General features: G+C 40.1%; 1 long non-coding RNA gene across 2 annotated transcripts in view; it reads right to left on the bottom strand.

Annotated features, from left to right (window-relative positions):
- LOC118890109 overlaps nucleotides 1–20,807 on the bottom strand; it is a 73,656-nt gene that overhangs the window by 25,013 nt on the left and 27,836 nt on the right. The window lies entirely within an intron of this gene.

Below are 20,807 nucleotides of genomic sequence, written 5' to 3'. Positions count from 1 at the left end.
TAGAGCATCCGAAGCAAAATTTCTACTTCTATAAATCAAACTTCACCCTCCACCTAAAAGGAACATTAAGGCACTGTAAAAGATACAAATAAGTGCTATAAAAGAGATACAAGGATAGTGCTATGGGAACCCAGGGAAGAAAACTGACACTTCTGAGATGGACTTCGTGGAAGGAATATCATATGGTACAGGCTTAGAGTACTTGACGGAATAAATATATAACCCAAGAGTCTTTTGTAACAATTTTGAAGAGAAGAATTCGCTTTGTCTTTTTATTACGATATTAGTTTGCATTTTGAGGGAAGAAATTCAACCCTCAAGCTAATAAACTATGATAATGTTAATACAAAACTAACAATATATGAAATAAAGTCTATACTACCCAAAAACTATAGTTAAAATGTTGAATCATTTCTGGCCATTTAATGATTATATTATGCTAACAGTCCTAAAGCTTCAGCAGTCTGCCTATATGTATCTTTCCAGAGTCCTGTTAACATAATTGTAGAATCAAGGTAATTACATATATTGCATTTACTCCATCAATTGAATGTACTTTCCTCTTTACAAATAACTTGTTAACCTTTGCAAGACCTCAATTTATCAAAAATATGGTTATTCAACTGCTGGCTGACAGTCATCAGCCAGATAACGAACTGTGCCTATCTTGACTTTTCTGTTTATCAGTCTATTTAACTGATGCCTCGGCTTTTAGCTTTGAGGAAATGGGAAACTTTGTGTTGTGATATAGAGCTGGAATGTATCCAGTACAGACCACAAATACAATCCTAGGTTCTGTAAATTCAAAGGAGCTAGCTTCCTTTAATTGCCTTTCTGTTTGCTCAGGACTCCTGCGCTGTTCTACTTCGGACTTTATAAAATGATGATTCCACTGACTACTTGGAGAAAATTCTAATTACTTGATAGGCATTCTTAGCACATGTCTACATATCGTTCTCTGACAAAGTATTTCAGAAAGTACTTATTTTTTTAAAGGATTCTAACTATTTTTTTAAGAAAATTTAAGAGGTCATTGCTACCAATGAAAAACTAATGTTGACAATGTTTTGCTTAATGGGATCAAAATTTAATACTTCTCTCTGAAAAAAAATCTAGATGCAAAAAAACTTCATGTGGGGCTTCCCTGGTGGCGCAGTGGTTAAGAATCCGCCTGCCAATGCAGGGGACACGGGTTTGATCTCTGGTCCGGGAAGATCCCACATGCCATGGGGCAGCTAAGCCCATGCACCAAAACTACTGAGCCTGCGCTCTAGAGCTCTGAGCCTGCGCTCTAGAGCTCGTGAGCCACAACTACTGAAGCCCATGCGCCTAGAGCCCGTGCTCCGCAACAAGAGAAGCCACCGCAGCGAGAAGCCCGCGCACCGCAACAAAGAGTAGCCCTCGCTCACCGCAACTAGAGAAAGCCCACGCACAGCAACGAAGACCCAACGCAGCCAAAAATAAATAAATAAGTAAATTTATAAAAAAAAATTCATACGCCAAAAAAAAAATATATATATATATATACACACACACACACATATATATATACATATACATACACCTATCAGCAGTAGTGGACTGCTTTATAAAATAAAACATTCCAAGAAAGAACAAAACAAGTGAGATATTTTTTAAAGCAATTTAAAGTATGCCAATGACACAGCAAAAGCAGTTTTGTTAGTGTTGTTATTGGAGGTAGTACAAGTGTCCTCAGGAAAAAAAAAAAAAACATTCATATGCAACCAAAACTGATGCTCTCTGGTGAACAACGAGCCTGTAAGTCCCAATATTTCTCTGTTAGTTACTTGTTTCTAATCTTAACAAAGATTTGGGCCTTGTAGTTTGCAATCAAATGCTGGAAGAGTACTCACTGTTCCCTGGATTGCCAGGGTAACTTGTTTTCTCCTACCTTTTCCTCCCTAGTAGTGTCAGGTACTAGAAACACATCATCTAGGCCTTCGTTTAAACACAAAAGCTTAAAAACAGATTTGCTAAATTATGGAAATGCTTTTGTTTTAGCAGTCAACACACTCTTGTGAGTCAATATCAGATGAGAAATGGTTAGAACATGTACTTCCTATTCCCCAGTCAGCTGTATTGTGACTCTGCCATTTGCTATAGTTTTCATTGCAAATGCTTTCTCTCTTCAGTCATAATGTGACCATTCTGATTTCTCAATGTTGTATAAAAATTTTTGTAGAATTTTCTACAATATGAAAATGTTTCTTTAGTTGTTTGAATTATATTCTTAACATAGTACTGGAACTTCCAGAAATCACCTACTGTCTGTCTCTGGGCAAACACATGCCTAAACCATTTAGAACAGTTCATTCTATTTTAAAAGGTTGGGGTTTCCATGCTTTTCCTTGAAAACCTGTCTAGCATGTCTCATTATTTGAGTTTCAAAATCATCTTTTCTATAATGATTTTAAAGTGCCTACTTGTCAGTGGTTTCTTACATATGACACCTAAAGCACAAGTGGCTTTATCTTTGAAGTCCAAAGATAAATTGGACTTCATCAAAATTAAGAACTTTTATGCTTCAAAGGACACCGTCAAGAAAGTGAAAAGACGGAACTTCCCTGGTGGTCCAGTGGGTAAGACTCTGCGTTCCCAATGCAGGGGGCCTGGGTTCGATCCCTGGTCGGGGAACTAAATCCCGCATGCATGACACAACTAAGAAGTCTGCATGCTGCAATGAAGATCCTGCGTGCCGCAACTAAGACCCAATGCGGCCAAAATAAATAAATAAATATTAAAACAACAACAACATTATAAGAAAGTGAAAAGACAACCCAAAGAATGGGAGAAAAAATTTGCAAATCATATCTAAATATATATATAGAGAGAGAATATCCAGCATATATAAAGAACTCTCAAAACTCAACAACAAAAAGACAACTCAATTTTAAAATGGGCAAAGAGTTAAAACAGACATTTCTCCAAAGATACACAAATGGCTAATACACATGAAAAGATGCTCAGTATCCTCATTCATGAGGGAAATGCAAAACCACAATGAGATACCAGCTCTTTTCCACTAGGATGGCTGTGATCAAAAAGACAATAACAAGTGTTGGGGGCTTCCCTGGTGGCGCAGTGGTTAAGAATCCTCCTGCCAATGCAGGGGACACGGGTTTGAGCCCTGGTCCTGGAAGATCCCACATGCCGCAGAGCAACTAAGCCCGTGCACCACAACTACTGAGTCTGTGCTCTAGAGCCCGCGAGCCACAACGACTGAAGCCTGCACACCTAGAGCTGGTGCTCCGCAACAAGATAAGCCACCGCAATGAGAAGCCCGCGCACTGCAATGAAGAGAAGACCCTGCTCACCGCAACTAGAGAAAGCCTGCGCCCAGCAACAAAGACCCAACTCGGCCAAAAATAAATAAATAAATAAATAATTTTTTAAAAGAAAAAAAAAGTGTTGGGGAGGATGTGTAGAAATTAGAACTTTCTTACATTGCTGCTGAGAATTTAGTGCAGTTGCTTTGGAAACAGTTTGACAGTTTCTCAAAAAATTATACATAATTAACAATATGATCCACCAATTCCACTCCTAGGTATGAAAGAATTAAAAACAGTCATGCAAAAACTTGTACATGAATATTCACAGCAGAATTACTGATAATAGCCAAAAAGTGGGAACAACCCAAGTGCCCATCAACTCATGAATATATAAACAAAATTGGTATATCCACTCAATGGAATATTCTTCAGCCATAAAAGGAATGAAGTACCGATACATGATACAATGTGGGTGAACCTGAAAGACAGTATGCTAAGTGAAATAAGCTAGACATAAAATGCTTCTTGTTATATGGTTCCATTTTATGAAATGTCCATTGATATGAAATATTTATGAATAGGCAAATCCATATAAACAAAGCAGATTACTGGTTGTCAGGAGCTGGGGAAGACTGGAGGGGAAGGTGACTGCTAATGGGTATGGGGTTTCTTTTTGGAATGTGGAAAAGGTTCTGGAATTAGATAGTGGTGTTGGTTGCATAACCATGTGAATATAGTAAAAACCACAGAATAGTACACTTTAAAAGGATGAATTCTGGGCTTCCCTGGTGGTGCAGCGGTTAAGGATCTGCCTGCCAATGCAGGGGACACAGGTTCGAGCCCTGGTCCGGGAAGATCCCACATGCCACGGAGCACTTAAGCCAGTGCGCCACAACTACTGAGGCTGCACTCTAGAGCCCGTGAGCCACAACTACTGAGCCCACGTGCCACAACTACTGAAGCCCATGTGCCTAGAGCCCATGCTCTGCAACAAGAGAATCCACCGCAGTGAGAAGCCCACATACCGCAATGAAGAGTAGCCCCCGCTCACCTCAACTTGAGAAAGCCCATGCGCAGCAACGAAGACCCAATGCAGCCAAAAAAAAAGGAATAAACAAAATAAATAAATAAATAAATAAATTTTTAAAAAAAAAACGGATGAATTCTGTGGTATGTGAATTTGTTATGTGTTGAATTATGTCTCCCAAATAGATGTCTTAAGCCCTAGTACCTCAGAATGTGACCTTATTTGAAAATAGGGTCATTACAAATGTAAATAGTTACAATGAAGTCATATTGGATAGGGTGGGAACTTAATCCAATTTGACTAGTGTCCTTGTTAAGAAGAGGAGAATGCCATTGGAAGACAAGGAGACACACAGACACAGAGAGAAGACAGACATGTGAAGATGGAGGCAGAGACTGAGATTATGCTGCCACAGCCGAGAAATGCCTTGGCCTACCAGAAGCTGGAGGAGCAAATCCTCCCTAGAGGCTTTGGAGGGAACATGACCTGTCAACACCTTGATTTGGGGTTTTAGCTTTCAGAACTATGAGAGAATAAGCTTCTGTTGTTTAAAACGAGATTGTGGTACTTTGTAATGGCAGCCCTAGAGAACTCACACCGATTTATATCTCAAGTTTTAAAAAAGGAGTTAGTGGGCTTCCCTGGTGGTGCAGTGGTTTTAATAACAAAATTAAAAATAAAAAAAATCAACAATGGGGACATGTAAAAGTATAAAATAAATGTCCATGAGTCTATCCTAATATAAATTATTGAATAAATAAATGGTGGAAAATAGACAAATCTCCCATGTAGAAGAATTCCAAATAATTTATGTGAAACCTAACTCCCCACCCCTCAAGTGTGGGTTGCACATAGTAATTTCCTTTCTAAAAAAGGGGGAGGATTTCCCTGGTGGTTCAGTGGTTAAGAATCCACCTGCCAATGCAGGGGACAAGGGTTTGAGCCCTGGTCCGGGAAGATTCCACATGCCACGGGGCAGCTAAGCCCATGCACCACAACTACTGAGCCTGCACTCTAGAGCCTGCAAGCCACAACTACTGAAGCCCACACGCCTAGAGCCCATGCTCTGCAACAAGAGAAGCCACTGCAATGAGAAGCCCGTGCACCACAACTACTGAGCCCGCGCACCTAGAGCCCGTGCTCCGCAACAAGAGGAGCCACCACAATGAGAAGCGCACGCACCACAACAAAGAGTAGCCCCGCTCGCCACAACTAGAGAAAAGCCCACATGCAGCAATGAAGACCCAACACAGACAAAAAATAATAATTAAAATAATAAATAAATTTAGAATATTTTTAAAAAGGGGGGGAGGAAAAAAGAATAACTTTACACTGGAGAAATCTTAAAACACTACCTCAGCCAGGTGATCAAGATTAACATCAACAATGATAAGTCATGTTGATAGTATGTCCCCTTGATATGATATGATGAGAATGGCACTTTACCTCTGTGGTCTTCTTTCCAAAAACCCATAACCCCAGTCTAATTATGAGAAAAACATCAGACAAATCCAAATTGAAGAGTATTCTATGAAACACTTGGCCAGTACTTTCCAAAACCATCAAGGTCATCAAAAACAAGGAAAGTCTGAAAAACTATCACAACCAAGGAGGGCGTAAGGAGACGAAAATGGATCGTATTCTGGATGGGATCCTGAAACAGAAATGGGACGTCAGGTATAAACTAAGGCTATCTGAATACAGTATGAACTTTAGTTAATAATAAAGCATCAATACTGGTTCACTAGTTGAAATGTACCATACTAACGTAATATGTTAATAACAGGCAAAACCGAGTGTTTGGTATATGGCAACTCTGTACTACCTTCACAACTTTTCTGTAAATCTAAAACTATTCTAGGGCTTCCCTGGTGGCACAGTGCTTAAGAATCCGCCCGCCAATGCTGGGGACACGGGTTCAAACCCTGGTCCAGGAAGATCCCACATGCCGCGGGGCAGCTAAGCCCGTGCGCCACAACTACTAAGCCTGCGCTCTAGAGCCCGTTAGCCACAACTACTGAGCCCACACGCCAAAACTACTGAAGCCTGCGTGCCTAGAGCCCGTGCTCTGCAACAAGAGAAGCCACTGCAATGAGAAGCCTGCACACCGCAACGAAGAGCAGCCCCCACTCGCTGCAACTAGAGAAAACCCACACGCAGCAACAAAGACCCAAGGCAGCCAAAAATAAAATAAGTAAATTTAAAAAAAATTTAAAAATAAAAACTATTCTAAATTGTAAAGTTTATTTAAAAAGAAAAAGAAAATCAGATTCAGAATGTCTGGGGTATGGTCCAATAATTTGCATTTTTAAACAATGCTTGTTTCTCATCTTGCTTCTTGCTTCTCATGGGTGGTCACAAGTCCATTTTTTGAGCAGCACTACCCTAACTAAGGTCAGCTCCCATTGTGGCTTTCAGCCTAAAGCAGAATGGCTGTGAGGTCACTTAACCTCTGCCTGCAGTAAATTTGCTGATTAACACTATAATAAGTATTTACAAAGTAGGTCAGCTATGCCTCTGTTCACCTGTGTTTTTAGGAATTAGTCAGAAGAAAAGGTAACTCTGTCTCTGGTCACCAGCAGGAAAAGGTGTGCTGGAATAGAAAAGTAGGTATCTGGCTTCCATTTTGAGAGTTAACACCCATCTTAATGGGTGTCAAAACACCTTAGTCACTTCCATTTTGTCTATGCTGCTCCCTTTCCATGTGCCACTTCCTTGAGTTCCATCCCAGATAAAAGAATTCAAGTGCCTAGCACTACCCCGCAAAATGGATTGCTGAAGATGGCCACAATAAATAATGTTCCAGGACCCTTGTTTCCAACACTCATTTCTCTAGACTTAATCATCAGCCAGTCACATTCCTAATGCTTTTTCTGTTCCCTCATACAGATACCACCAGTGCCTCTTGCAGGTGAGGAGACTATAGCATTGAATGGGATACAGCAGTGTTTATTTAGATAAGAGATCATGAAGATCTAGGTATAACAGACTAATGATCCCTAGTAATTTATGCTACTTTATTGAAAACTCAGTAGCCAGGGGAGAAAACTGGTAAGAAAAACAGGGCAGATCTCAGACCTAGAAGGACAAATACTGCTGGGAGTTAGGTTCTTTTGAAGTCCTTGGAAAACATATAACCATGAACATCAGGTGATACAATTTTCATTACATGGTCATTACCACACTCTTTGAGGACAGGGAAATAAAGTACCCTTCTCTTTGGTGTTTATACCCCATATTGTATTTCTACGTGTCCCCTGCTGCAGTGTTGCTCAGCCAACCTGTACACGTAGGTCTCTCCATCTTTGCACAATCCTTCTGTTTCCTTTCTTTCTTTCTTTCATTTATTTTTGGCTGCGTTGGGTCTTTGTTGCTGCGCGTGGGCTTTCTCTAGTTGCGGCGAGCGGGGGCTGCTCTTCATTGTGGTGCACGGGCTTCTCGTTGCAGTGGCTTCTCTTTGTTGTAGAGCACAGGCTCTAGGCACATGGGCTTCAGTAGTTGTGGCTCTCGGGCTCTAGAGCGCAGGCTCAGTAGTTGTGGCGCACGGGCTTAGCTGCCCTGCGGCAGGTGGGATCTTCCCGGACCAGGGCTGCATTGGCAGGCGGATTCTTAACCACTGCACCACCAGGGAAGCCCAGTCCTTCTGTTTTCTTAACCACTTCTATTATTGTTCATTACATTTCCCTCCCCTTCATTCACTGTATTCTGTTCAGAGTCCAGAAGTAGAGACCATTGATTCATGATGACCTTGACTGAGATCACTGCTAATTAGGAATGATCGTATCTGTGAAAAGCACTTCCCTTGAACTCATAAAACAACCACAATAGAAACTTAAGTACCTATAGTGTGCAATGCACTATGCGCATATAAGGAAGTACCAGTATAGAAAGAGCACTGAACTCTTAGCACCAATGGACCTGGATTCTAATTTTGTCAGTGTGGGCAGGTCAGCCTCCTGGCCTCAGTTTCTTCTCTGCTAAATAGTTGAGCATAGTGTGACCAACTATCCCAATTTGTCTAGGATTCCCAGGTTCAGCACTGAAAGTTCTGTGTCCCAGGAAACTCAGTACCAGGTGAGCCAGGACGGTTAGTTCCCCTCTTGGACAGGCTATCTGAGACCCTTTCTGGTTCTGACAGTTCTGGGTCTAAGCCTCAGGTGCTTCTCAAGGCATGTTGTCTATGACCTTTTGAGAGTGTGGACTGAGTCACAGAGAGACAGGGTAGTGGCTATATGCAAAGAACTTGTAAGGCTTCCTGCCTCCTGAGCTGTGACTCATGGGGGATGCCGCAGGGCATCATTCCTAACATCTCAGGGGAGCAGATCAGCTGAGAATGGTACACTCAGGCAAGAGACATTCTTGGGTTTCTCAGTGGGAAAGAAATTCAAAAACAATGGATTAATGAGAGGAATTTGTAGCAAATGTTGAGGCTGCCAGCATTCTTGCAAGAGAGCCAATGACCTTTTAAGCTATATCTACAACTGACTAGCTTCTTGGCCACCATCCCAGTGAAGGTTCCTTTCCCAGTTTAAACTATATTCAAAACTGGCTTGGCAGCAAGGCTTTTAGCATCCTCAGATATAGACTTATTCCAGCAGGAGAGCACATGAAATCAACTTTCTAATAAAAGCTTAAAAAAAATTTTTTTCACACAAAAAACAAACAAACCAAAAAAACCCAACAGCAACAGAGCGAGTGACTGCCACTGCTAATGTCGACAACTGAATCTGTTGTCCTATTTTCATGAGTTTCAAGAAAAGGATCCTAGGGTCTTCCCTGGCAGTTCAGTGGTTAAGACTCTGTACTTCCACTGCAGGGGGCACGGGTTTGATCCCTGGTCGGGGAACTAAGAACCCGCATGCCAGGTGGCACGGCCAAAAAACAACAACAACAAAAAAAGGATCCTAGCTTAACTTGAATCAGTAGGCAAGACAGCTGAACTCAAGGTCTTGAGTGGATTTACCACACTGCAAAGGACTACAGAGGTTGCCAGCTGGCCCTGAGTTGACTCTGAAAAGAGATGCAGCTTGCTGTAGATTAATATTTAATTTAGAAGCAAATTTCATAATCACCTTGCTCATTTTTGTGTGCCTGATTTCATTTTGTCTTTATGCTTAAGATTAACTCCTATTTCAATCTCACCTTCTAGAATTATGGCCTAATTTCCTTCTCAGTCGTTCTTCTTAAACAGCTGGATCCAAAACACAAGCCCCAAATACTTATTGAGTGGGGATAGGACGAATGTACATGGAGAAAGTCAAAAGAGCTAGATTAATACAAGCTATTTAAGGAACTTAGAAAGAAATCAAGGAACTTCTCTAACTCAACAAATTAAGATAGCAGTTATGTAAAGTCTCTTACCCACCCTTGGCCAATCAAAAATACAGTAAAATGAAGTTAAACTGGTTTAAGAAGTATGTGCCAAATAGTAGTATTTCCCCCAACCAAATTTACTTCTCTCCCCTTTCTGTTAGCTCTACTTCAGCAGAATCTAAGGCTATTAACACAGGAAACTTTTAGCCACAAGTTCATGAGTTAATTATCTGGAGACTAATCATGACTCAAATGAAAATTCCTGTTTACACATATCCACAACAGCAGTTAAGGGATCTAATAGCATGAATAGCTACAGGAGAGATTTTTGGTGATACGAGGTCAACATGGGAGAGACTGGCTAAATAAGAAGGCTCTAGGCATGTGACTTTCAAGTCTTTCAGTTGAAGAGTATCTATTATATGTTACCTAATAGACTGTGAGGAAATTAAAAGATATGTGCTGGTTTGCTTTGTCCACCCTGGCAGGTGGCCAAAGTTCTCATAATTGGCAAGATTGGGCCACCTGCCCTGTCCCCTGGCCTTTGGGTTTGTTAACCTCTCATCTATGGAGCTGAGGAGAGTTTTTTAACTTCTTTAAATTGTACCTGGGAAGAAATTTCTTTTTTTGAATTTTTGAATTTTTTTTATACAGCACGTTCTTATTATCCATTTTATACATATTAGTGTATATATGTCAATCCCAATCTCTCAATTCATCACACCACCACCCCCCCGCCGCTTTCCCCCCTTGGTGTCCATACGTTTGTTCTCTACATCTGTGTCTCAATTTCTGGCCTGCAAACCGGTTCATCTGTACCGTTTTTCTAGGTTCCACATATACGCATTAATATACGATATTTGTTTGTCTCTTTCTGACTTACTTCACTGTGTATGACAGTCTCTAGATTCATCCACATCTCTACAAATGACCCAATTTCATTCCTTTTTATGGCTGAGTAATATTCCATTGTATATATGTACCACATCTTCTTTATCCATTCCACTGCTGATGGACATTTAGGTTGCTTCCATGTCCTCGCTATTGTAAATAGTGCTGCTAATGAACACTGGGCTGTGTGCATTTTTTGAATTACTGTTTTCTCTGGGTATATGCCCAGTAGTGGGATTGCTGGGTCATATGGTAGTTCTATTTTTAGTTTTTTAAGGAACCTCCATACTGTTCCCCACAGTGGCTGTATCAATTTACATTCTCACCAGCAGTACAAGAGCGTTCCTTTTCTCCACACCCTCTCCAGCATTTACTGTTTGTAGATTTTTTAACGATGCCATTCTGATGGGTGTGAGGGGATACCTCACTGTAGTTTTGAGTTGCATTTCTCTAACAATTAGTGATGCTGAGCATCTTTTCATGTGTTTGTTGGCCATTTGTATGTCTAAGAAGAAGAGATTTTAAACAAAAAACAATCAAAGAAAATTCAGAAGAAATATGATGAAAGGAAAAAGAATGCTCAAATCAGCAGTCTTCTAGAGGAGCAGTTCCAGCAGGGCAAGCTTCTTGCATCACTTTTAGACCAGGCCAGTGTGGCCAAGCAGATGGCTATGTGCTGGAGGGCAAGGAGCTGGAGCTCTATCTAAGGAAAATCAAGGCCCAGAAAGGCAAATGAGTCCTCCTCCTTCCTATCTTAGCCCATGTAATAAAGGTGTTTATTGTTCTTAAAAAAAAAAAAAAGTAGAGAGCTTGATCTTAATTCTATAAAAAATGCAAAGCAAAAATATGGAAAGAAATAGAATAAAACATTAACTGAATTGCTTCTAGGTGGTAGAAAGAAAGGTATATCAGTCAAGGCTCTTAGTTGCATATACATAAAACTTTAAATGAAAAGAAAAATGAGAATTTACTGAAGGCTCTCATGGGTTCAATGAGTCAATGGGAAAGGAACACCAAACTTAGAAGGCATGCAGGAGTCAAGACAGCTCTGGAAGACCAAGAAGTAGGAAGCTGCTGGACATTGCCCCCATTGATCACTGCCACAGCTAGCACAATCTAACCATCATGGGCCATCTGGCTAGAGTAGGGTCCAGGCAGGAGCATCTCATTGGCTAAGCCAAGATCATATCTCACTCTGGCTGCACAAGGGCTACAGTTCAAGAAAAAGGAAGATGTTCCCACGTAAGTTTCCACTGTGGGAAGCAGAGCATTGCAACTCATCTACATGATTATAAACAATAAAGGATTTCTCCCATAAAGGAAGAAGAGATGGAAACTGGACAACCAAAAAAAAATGACAAAAGTCCACAACAATTTTTTCTGTTTTTATGTTTTCAACACTCTACAAATCATCTTCACAGAACCTGTATGTGAAATCTGATAAAATAAACTACTATAACTTTTCTCTTCCTTATAGCATGATGGGTAGGAGAATAATGCCACCCCAAAATATGACTGTAGGAGTTCAGAACATGCCACTCCAAAATGTGCCATTTTGGTATATTGGTTATTTTGAGCTGTTAGCATTTGAAAAGCAGCAAATGCAGGGGGAGGCTTTCATTGAACTCTCCTTATCTGCCTAAAGACAGATCCTCCAAAAAGAAACTCAGTTGTCATAAATCCCCATCCTGCGAATTTAATCAACCAGGGAAGATTGACTCATCACAGGACAGGAGACTAGAAATTGAAACCACACCCAGACAAACTGTCACTCACATTTTTCTAAAGGCCCATTCATCTTTCCTAAAAATCATTTACCCATCCCTAAGATGCCTATATCTCCCATCCTCTTTCCCTATTAAACTGGTATTTAATCCTGAATTCTAAGACACCTCAGTGATTACTTCTTTTTCCCTGGGTATCTTCCATGTATCCATGAGGTACACGTGTTGATAAACTTCTGTTTTTCTTTTGTTTTGTTAATCTGCCTTTTATTTCAGGGGTCTCAGCTAAGAACTCAGAAGGGTAGAGGAAAAATTATTTTTCCTCCCCTACAAGCACTATGGTAAATTAACAAGGATTTGTTTTCAATCTTTAAGACGTGTCTGAAATTGGTATAAAATCTTTATCAAATTAAGAAAGCTCTATACTCCAACTTTGCTAAGAGTTCTTGCTTTTTTAAATAATTAATTAATTAATTAATTAATTTGTTTTGGCTGCGTTGGGTCTTCGTTGCTGCCTGCAGGCTTTCTCTAGTTGCAGCAAGCAGGGACTACTCTTCATTGCGGTGTGCGGGGCTTCTCATTGGGGTGGCTTCTCTTGTTGCGGAGCACGGGCTCTAGGCGCATGGGCTTCAGTAGTTGTGGCACGTGGGCTCAGTAGTTGTGGCATGCAGGCTCTAGAGTGTGGGCTCAGTAGTTGTGGCGCACGTGCTTAGTTGCTCTGCAGCATGTGGGATCTTCCCAGACCAGGGCTCGCACCCGTGTCCCCTGCATTGGCAGGCAGATTCTTAACCACTGCACCACAGGGAAGTCTCAGAGTTCTTGCTTTTTAAAAAAAATCATAAATAGGCACTAAGACTTATCCAGTGTTTTTTTCTCAATTTAGATAATGATTTTTCTACTTTAGTTTCTTAATGTGGTAAATTACACTGGTAGATTTTCCACTTTTGAACCAGTATGGCTTTACTAGAATAAACTACTAGATTTTGATGTATGATTTTTTAAATACTGTTTTTGGATTTGTTTAGCTAATACTTTATTTAGATTTTTTTTTTTTTCTGTACTTACATTCATAAGTGTTTGGGGTCAATAATTTTCTTTTCATGTATTGTCCTTATCTTTTTTTAAATAAATTTATTTATTTTTTATTTATTTTTGGCTGCGTTGGGTCTTTGTTGCTGCATGTGGGCTTTCTCTAGTTGTGGCGAGCAGGGGATACTCTTCATTGTGGTGCATGGGCTTCTCACTGCGGTGAGAGCACGGGCTCTAGGTGCGTGGGCTTCAGTAGTTGTGACACGTGGGCTCAGTAGTTGTGGCCCACGGGCTCCAGAGCTCAGACTCAGTAGTTGTGGTGCACGGGCTTAGTTGCTCCAAGGCATGTGGGATCTTCCCGGACCAGGGATAGAACCCGTGTCCCCTGCATTGGTAGGCGGATTCTTAACCACTGCGCCACCGGGGTAGTCCATTATCTGGTTTTTGAATCAAGACTTCTGGCCTCTGGAAAAGTCCTTATCACAAGAAAAAAAATATTTTTTTGCAACTATATATGGTGACAGATATTAGCTAGAATTATTGTGGTGATCATTCCACAATATATACAAATATCAAATCACTATGTTCTACACCTGAAACTAACAGGTGTACAACACCTATTATATAAAACTATACAATATTATATGTCAATTATACCTCAATTTTAAATATGTAAATAAATGAATGAATGAACAAATGAAAAAAAGACTTTGGCCTTCAAAATGAACTGGCCATTTCTGAACTTTTCTATTTTCTAGAACAGTTTACATAAGATAGAGAGTACGTATGCTTTGAAGGTTTGGTAGAACTCATTAATGAAATCAGTTAGGCCTGGCATTCTTTTTGGAGGGCAAATATTTGATGGCCACCTGAATTTCTTTAATACTTAGCTTTAATTCGTTTTTTTAAACCTGCTAACAAAAGTTGTGATTTTAAATTTTAAAAACTAGTTGAGGGCTTCCCTGGTGGCACAGTGGTTAAGAATCTGTCTGCCAATGCAAGGGACACGGGTTCTATCCCTGGTTTGGGAAGATCCCACATGCCATGGAGCAACTAAGCCCGTGTGCCACAACTACTAAGCCTGTGCTCTAGAGCCTGTGGGGCACAACTACTGAGCCCGCGTGCCACAACTACTGAAGCCCACGTGCCTAGAGCACATGCTCTGCAACAAGAGAAGCCACCGCAATGAGAAGACCATGCACGGCAACAAAGAGTAGCCCCCCCCCCCCCCCACTGCAACTAGAGAAAGACCATGCAGCTACAAAGACCCAATGCAGCCAAAAACAAATAAATAAATAAAATAAATGTATTAAAAAAAACTAGTTGATAGCCAATTATTCCTCAATTTTTAAAGGATTAAAAGAGACAATAAAAATGTAAAAAGTAAAAAAAAAGTTGATAGACATTTTAAGATAAGGATTCGTTAAAAAAAAAAAAAAAGTTGTACAAAATCCAAGTGTTTCTGGGCTCACTGAATGCTGTTTCTCAGTGCCAGAAACAAATACCGCAGTGCGTATAGAGATGAGAGTACACATACTATACTTCCCGCACCCAGGAATTCAGAACGTCGAAGTGGACTTGTATTTACTTGTCCCCTCTTTCTGAGAACATAGAACTTCATCAGAGCCTTAAGAAATACAACCAATGAGGCTATGAGGTATTTCTGGTGAAATATGGCAGCAGAGCTATTTCCAGGAAACAGGTTCCTTCCCCCCAACGTAGGAGAGAACTCTGCTTTCTCACCCAAGAAGTCTGAAAAAACTATTTGTTGATAGGAAGTATATCAAGAAATTGGAAAAATGACTTACCTTGCTATTCCAGTTGCTGGCTGAAAAAAGACATTGGAGACCTCATAAGCTGGAAGCTTTTCTGATCAATCTCAGAAGTCTTGTATGCCCTGCCAGGATCACTATTTTAAGCCTATTCCTGGGGCTCTGTGCCATCTTTGCCTCAAACAAGGGAACTGAAACCCTCTGCCTTTTCTCCATAGCCAAGGGGGATTTTTATCTACCTCCTTCACTCCTCTTCTCCCTTCTCCCATTGAATAGTCTGTGTTTCTCAGGTTGCTTCACCTTCAGTCAAGGGTAGTGTGTAAGATGGCATGTCCCCTTGCTGAGATCCAAAACTCTGGGGAAGACTTGTCTCCCAGTATGAGGAAGGTAGGAGAGGTAAGGTGGTGGGTATGCCCCATATAACTACAATAGAGGGGAAGTGCGTTTCTGACCTCCCAAATTGGATGTCTGAATGTATTTCAAACAAAACAAAACAAAACATGGTTAAACAGTGATTAGAGTCTCAAACTACCAGCACAGCCTTATACTTTGGGGATATTAACTACAAGTACCCTGGAAGCTGGAATTAGAGGCCTAGTACCGTCTATAGTATAACATCCCCAACTAGCCTGTGAACCCACTCACCATTTGGAGCACTGTATGAGAAAATGCTTTCTAAGTCCCAAATCTTAGGAAAATAAACCAGAGAAACAAATTAATGACTCCCCACTACCTTATTCTTACACTGATGTGGGACTCTACAATTTGTTTACTCAGGTAAATGTGCTGACTTCATGCATTTCCAATGCATATACATTTCTACTGCAAAAGACAGACTTAGATAAATTTTTAAATCTATTTTTTAAAGTTTTGATAATCCTCAGTGACAACAGGGGTGCTGAGAAACAGGCACGCACATATGCCATTGATAGGAGTGTAAATTGGTGCAACATATTGGAGGCCAATTAAGTGATACCTATTTTTTTTAAGTAATACCTATTTTTAAAAATATATATGAGCAACATAAATGTCCATTGCTAAGGCTATGATTAAAGCATAGTAATATAAATATTGCAATAATATGAAATTAATTTTTTAAATGTAGCAAATCAATTGTACTGTTGTGTGAAAATGCCCAACAAACACTTAATTGTTAAAAAAAAAGTTGCAGAATAGAATGCATATTATGCTCTTATTTATGATTTTATTAATAGATCATATATATTTATTTGTATACAAGTTTTTTTATTTGTTGAAGCATGTATGTGTGTGTGCATGTATTTGGTTTTATAAGCATGGACATTTTCCAGAAGGATATAGAAGAAACTATTAATGGTGAGTAAGGACTGGGACCAGGAAATCATGTTATACCATTCTTTACTGCTGAATTTTCTTGCACAAACACAAAGTTTATCATTTAAAATACTGATGAATTGGGACTTCCCTGGTGGCGCAGTGGTTAAGAATCTGCCTGCCAATGCAGGAGATACGGGTTCGAGCCCTGGCCGGGAAGATCCCGCATGCCGAGGAGTAATTAAGCCCCCGAGCCACAACTACTGAGCCCGCATGCCACAAATACTGAAACCCAAGCACCTAGAGCCTGTGCTCCGTAACAAGAGAAGCCACCGCAATGCCAAGCCCATGCACCGCAACGAAGAGTAGTCCCCGCTCGCGGCAACTACAGAAAAGCCCATGCGCAGCAATGAAGACCCAACACAGCCAAAAATAAAAACAAATAAACAAAAAAATTTATTAAAAAAAAAAAAAAAGAACTCAATTGTCATAAATCCCTTGCCCTGGAGCAACTATTATCCCTGTAGATGAGAAGTCGCCACACCCACCCCTACACAGACTTTCTCCTAAGAGCCCATTCATCTTTCCAAAAGATCATTTGTTTTCTCCTCAGTGCCCTTTCTCCTCAGACCCTTATTAAGAAGTCAACCATTTTCCTTTAAGTGCGTTTCTCTCTCTTTCCCTTAATAAGGTGTTATATATGTCCCAAATTCTAATTCCATCCAAATTCCACCTCTTTGAGTCACATTTTCTGTGAACTCCAGTGTATCCTTACTTGAATAAAAATCTGTCTTTTCTTTCGCTAACTTGTTTGTGAGTTTACTCTGAAGACTCTCAAGCACAGAATCTAAAAGGGTACAGGAAAAGTTTTTCCTCCCCAGCAGTACCAAACTGTTAGTATACTAACAGTTGTATTCTCTTCTACCACACACTTGCAGTAAAGAACAAAACAGTTTCACTTAAGAATGACCTTGATGAAGCAGTAAAAAGTATTATTTTTATTAAATCTTGACCCTTGTATACACATGTTTTTAATATGACTGTGTGGTGAAATGGGAAATACACAGAATGTCCTTCTGCTACATTGCACTTCTGCCACAAAGGACTAGATCAATTGAGCTGTGAGCTAAACTAGCGCCTTTTTTCATTTTAATTAAAATAACTACTAACAGACAGCCATCTTATTTGCGCCTGGGCTTTAAGCTGGTATTTTCTACCAAAGGAACAAAGTGAGCCTGCTAGTTAAAAATAAAGAAATAAGCAAGTGACAACATTTGTTGCCAATGATAAAATATAGAATTTTTGGAAAACCTGTACAGCTTCCTGATGTGTTAACAACTTTTCTGATGAGATCAATGGTGACAACCAATGTCATCTTTTAATATTATATAGTGAAAGATGTTAACATATGGAAGATCTGTATAACTCACTCAGTGAGCCAATATTTTTCTGAATGGCCAGCAAATTCATGCAAGGGTAGAGGATCCATTCTAAGTACAACACAGATGAATGGATTTTAATGTAACGGTAGACAAAAAGTTCATTTATCTGGTTTCAGATTCCACACTGCAACTAGACTATAAAGAAATTACCACTTGTTGAGTTTTAGTATAGTACCTGTTTAAAAAAAAAAAATTCAGCTGTGTAAATTTGAAGATCTAATTGGCTTTACTCAACAATTCATGAATTGGAGGGCATCCCGCCTAGAAAGCAGAAGGGCACTCTGACGGGTTTAACAAAATGGAAGGTTTTTAAAAGCAGAAGGAGGGTGGGGCAAGGAAGCTATTAACAAAAGAAAAGAAAGGATTGTTTCAGGCCAGGTCACCTTCTTTTAGGGGAAGGATGAGGGTCTATCATGCAGATTACCTGTTCTTCCTTTCTCAGGGGAGGAGGGGGATATAGAGAGGACCCATGTGACTGACTACCTCACTGGTGCTGACTAGAAAATTCCAGACTGGCAGATTAAGATTACATTCCTGGGTAAAGTCAAAACTACAATTACATCAGGTATTTAGTCTAGGTTTGGTATCATAAGCTTCAGCATAAGTGACACCATTTGGGGCCTGCGGTTTTCTCTTTAACATACCCTAAAAGAATATCCACAAATTATCTGAAAGTAACATGTAAACAAAAGCACTTTTTGGTTTTCAATAATATTTAAGAACATAAAGAGGTCCTGAGATCAAGAAGTTTGAGAACCACTGTTCTAGCTATTCTTACAAATCTACTTCTCCCTTTTACCTTCATAAACTCTCCAAGTTCTTCTAAAGGCTCAAGGTAAGCAAAAGACAGAGAAACTTCTAGGCCACTTTTATTATCTGTGTTGATACCTCCTCTGAGGAAAAGAACTAACTGCCTGATTAGGATGGGGGAAAAGAGAAAGAAAAGTTAATATCTCAAAATATTATCTAGCACACATGTAAAGCAATTTGCATAGTGCCTGCTCCAAGTAGCACTCAATAATGGCTGGTATCACCATCATCATCTTCATCTTTATCACAGTTATGATTATTTCATCTTGTCCATGTTTCTAATGGTATTTATATGCCAATGACTCTTATATTTCCAAACTCTTGAGACAATGTATCCTAGAGTCTTTTAAATTCAGATCTTTCCATTTCCTTATGATTCAAAATACTGTCACCTCCCCAGACAGAGTGGGAGCCTGTGATGCTTGTAAATAGGTCACACTTGCAGAGATGTTTCCTCTTTTATCCCTGGGGAGAGTTTAGGTTTTGAAATTATTATTTCTCTGAAGGTCTTTTGCATATATACATATATATTTTTTTTAATTTTTAGTTTATTGAAGTATAGTTAACTTACAATGTTGTGTTACTTTCTGGTGTATCTCTGAAGGTCTTTTAAATCAGGGGATGTTCTTAAGTAGAAAGACTGAACTAGAAATTATAAACGAAAACCAGAAAGTAGCAGGGCAAGGAAAGGATTCACTAATTGACCACCCACCATCCCTGAAACAAAAAGATTCTCAGGTAGAAAGCTCATAACTGAGGAACAACTACTAGGAACATGGCTTCCTATCACAATTTCAATGGAATTTGTAGAAATGTGATTCAACAGATTTCTGAACCACAGGTAGCATGTGGGAATGAAAAACTGACAGACTTTGAAACTGCAGAGGCCTGGGTTCAAATTCTGACTTAGGGACTTCCCTGGTGGCACAGTGGTTAAGAATCCACCTGCCAAGGCAGGGGACACGGGTTCGAGCCCTGGTCCGGGAAGATCCTACGTGCTGCGGAGAAAGTAAGCCCGTGTGCCACAACTACTGAGCCTGCACTCTAGAGCCCAAGAGCCACAACTACTGAGCCCACGTGCCACAACTACTGAAGCCCACGCGCCTAGAGCCCGTGCTCCACAACAAGGGAAGCCACCACAATGAGAAGCCCGCGCACCACAATGAAGAGTAGCCCGCGCTCGCCACAGCTAGACAAAGCCGACGTGCAGCAACGAAGACCCAACTCAGCGAAAAATAAATACATAAATAAATTTAAATAAGTAAATTAATTAATTTAAAAAAATAAAAATTCAAATTCTGACTTAGCCCTTTACTGTTTGTGTGATGTTAGTAAAAGGTTGGCTCTCCAAGCCCTAGTTTTCTGTTCAGTGTGGATTCCACATGGCTCAATTTCATACTGAAAGAAACAAGGCCCAGTAGCCAAAACTCTTTCAAGAGGAATTCCCATCTTTTTACTTGCTTTTCTCAAAGAACATCCTTTTTAAAAGATCCAATTTGTCACCCACAGCAATACTTAAAACCCTCCTTTTTCTTCTTTCTCATTCTCCCAAAGCTGCTCCAAAGCCCATTCTCTAAACCTCCACAAATCCCTCCTTATCCCTAGTCAGCTTGGCTAGTGTTTTATTTGTACCTTCTTTCTCCCTCCCCCTCCCCCTTAATTCTTTATTATGAATATTATTTTCAATTTCAAATTCTCTCCAACTTGCCCTTGGACTGCATTCTCCATAACAAAGGAACCCCGCCCCCCCACCCTGCCGCAAGCCAACATTCTACCCTGCTTCCCCCCTGCTTGGACCTATGCAGATTCCTCCTCTCCATTCTCTTAAACCTGAATCACATCATCTGAAATTCGGCAGAGCCTTTGTAAAGTTAATTTTTCTCCAAAGATGGGTCTTAAAAATGCCTCAACCCCCATAGATCTGGAGCCAAAGTCACGGTCAGTTTAACTTGAGTGCTCAGTGACTCAAGAAAAGGATTACCAGCAACTTGATATTTTTCCCCTTTAGATTTTTTTCCAGAATAAATTAAATTACAATCCCTCTCAATCTTCACTCTTTTTTTTTCTTGGCTGTGCCACATGGCTTGTGGGATCTTAGTTCCCCGAACAGGGATTGAACCCCAGCCCTCGGCAGTCAGAGCACAGAATCCTAACCACTGGACTGCCAGGTAATTCTCAATCTTCACTCTTTTAAGTAATATATATTTTTAAATGAT

Source organism: Balaenoptera musculus, chromosome 2, assembly GCF_009873245.2.
Source record: "Balaenoptera musculus isolate JJ_BM4_2016_0621 chromosome 2, mBalMus1.pri.v3, whole genome shotgun sequence".
NCBI lineage: Eukaryota > Metazoa > Chordata > Mammalia > Artiodactyla > Balaenopteridae > Balaenoptera > Balaenoptera musculus.
Note: the sequence above shows the minus strand (reverse complement) of the source record. Positions and strands in the feature narration are given on the sequence as shown.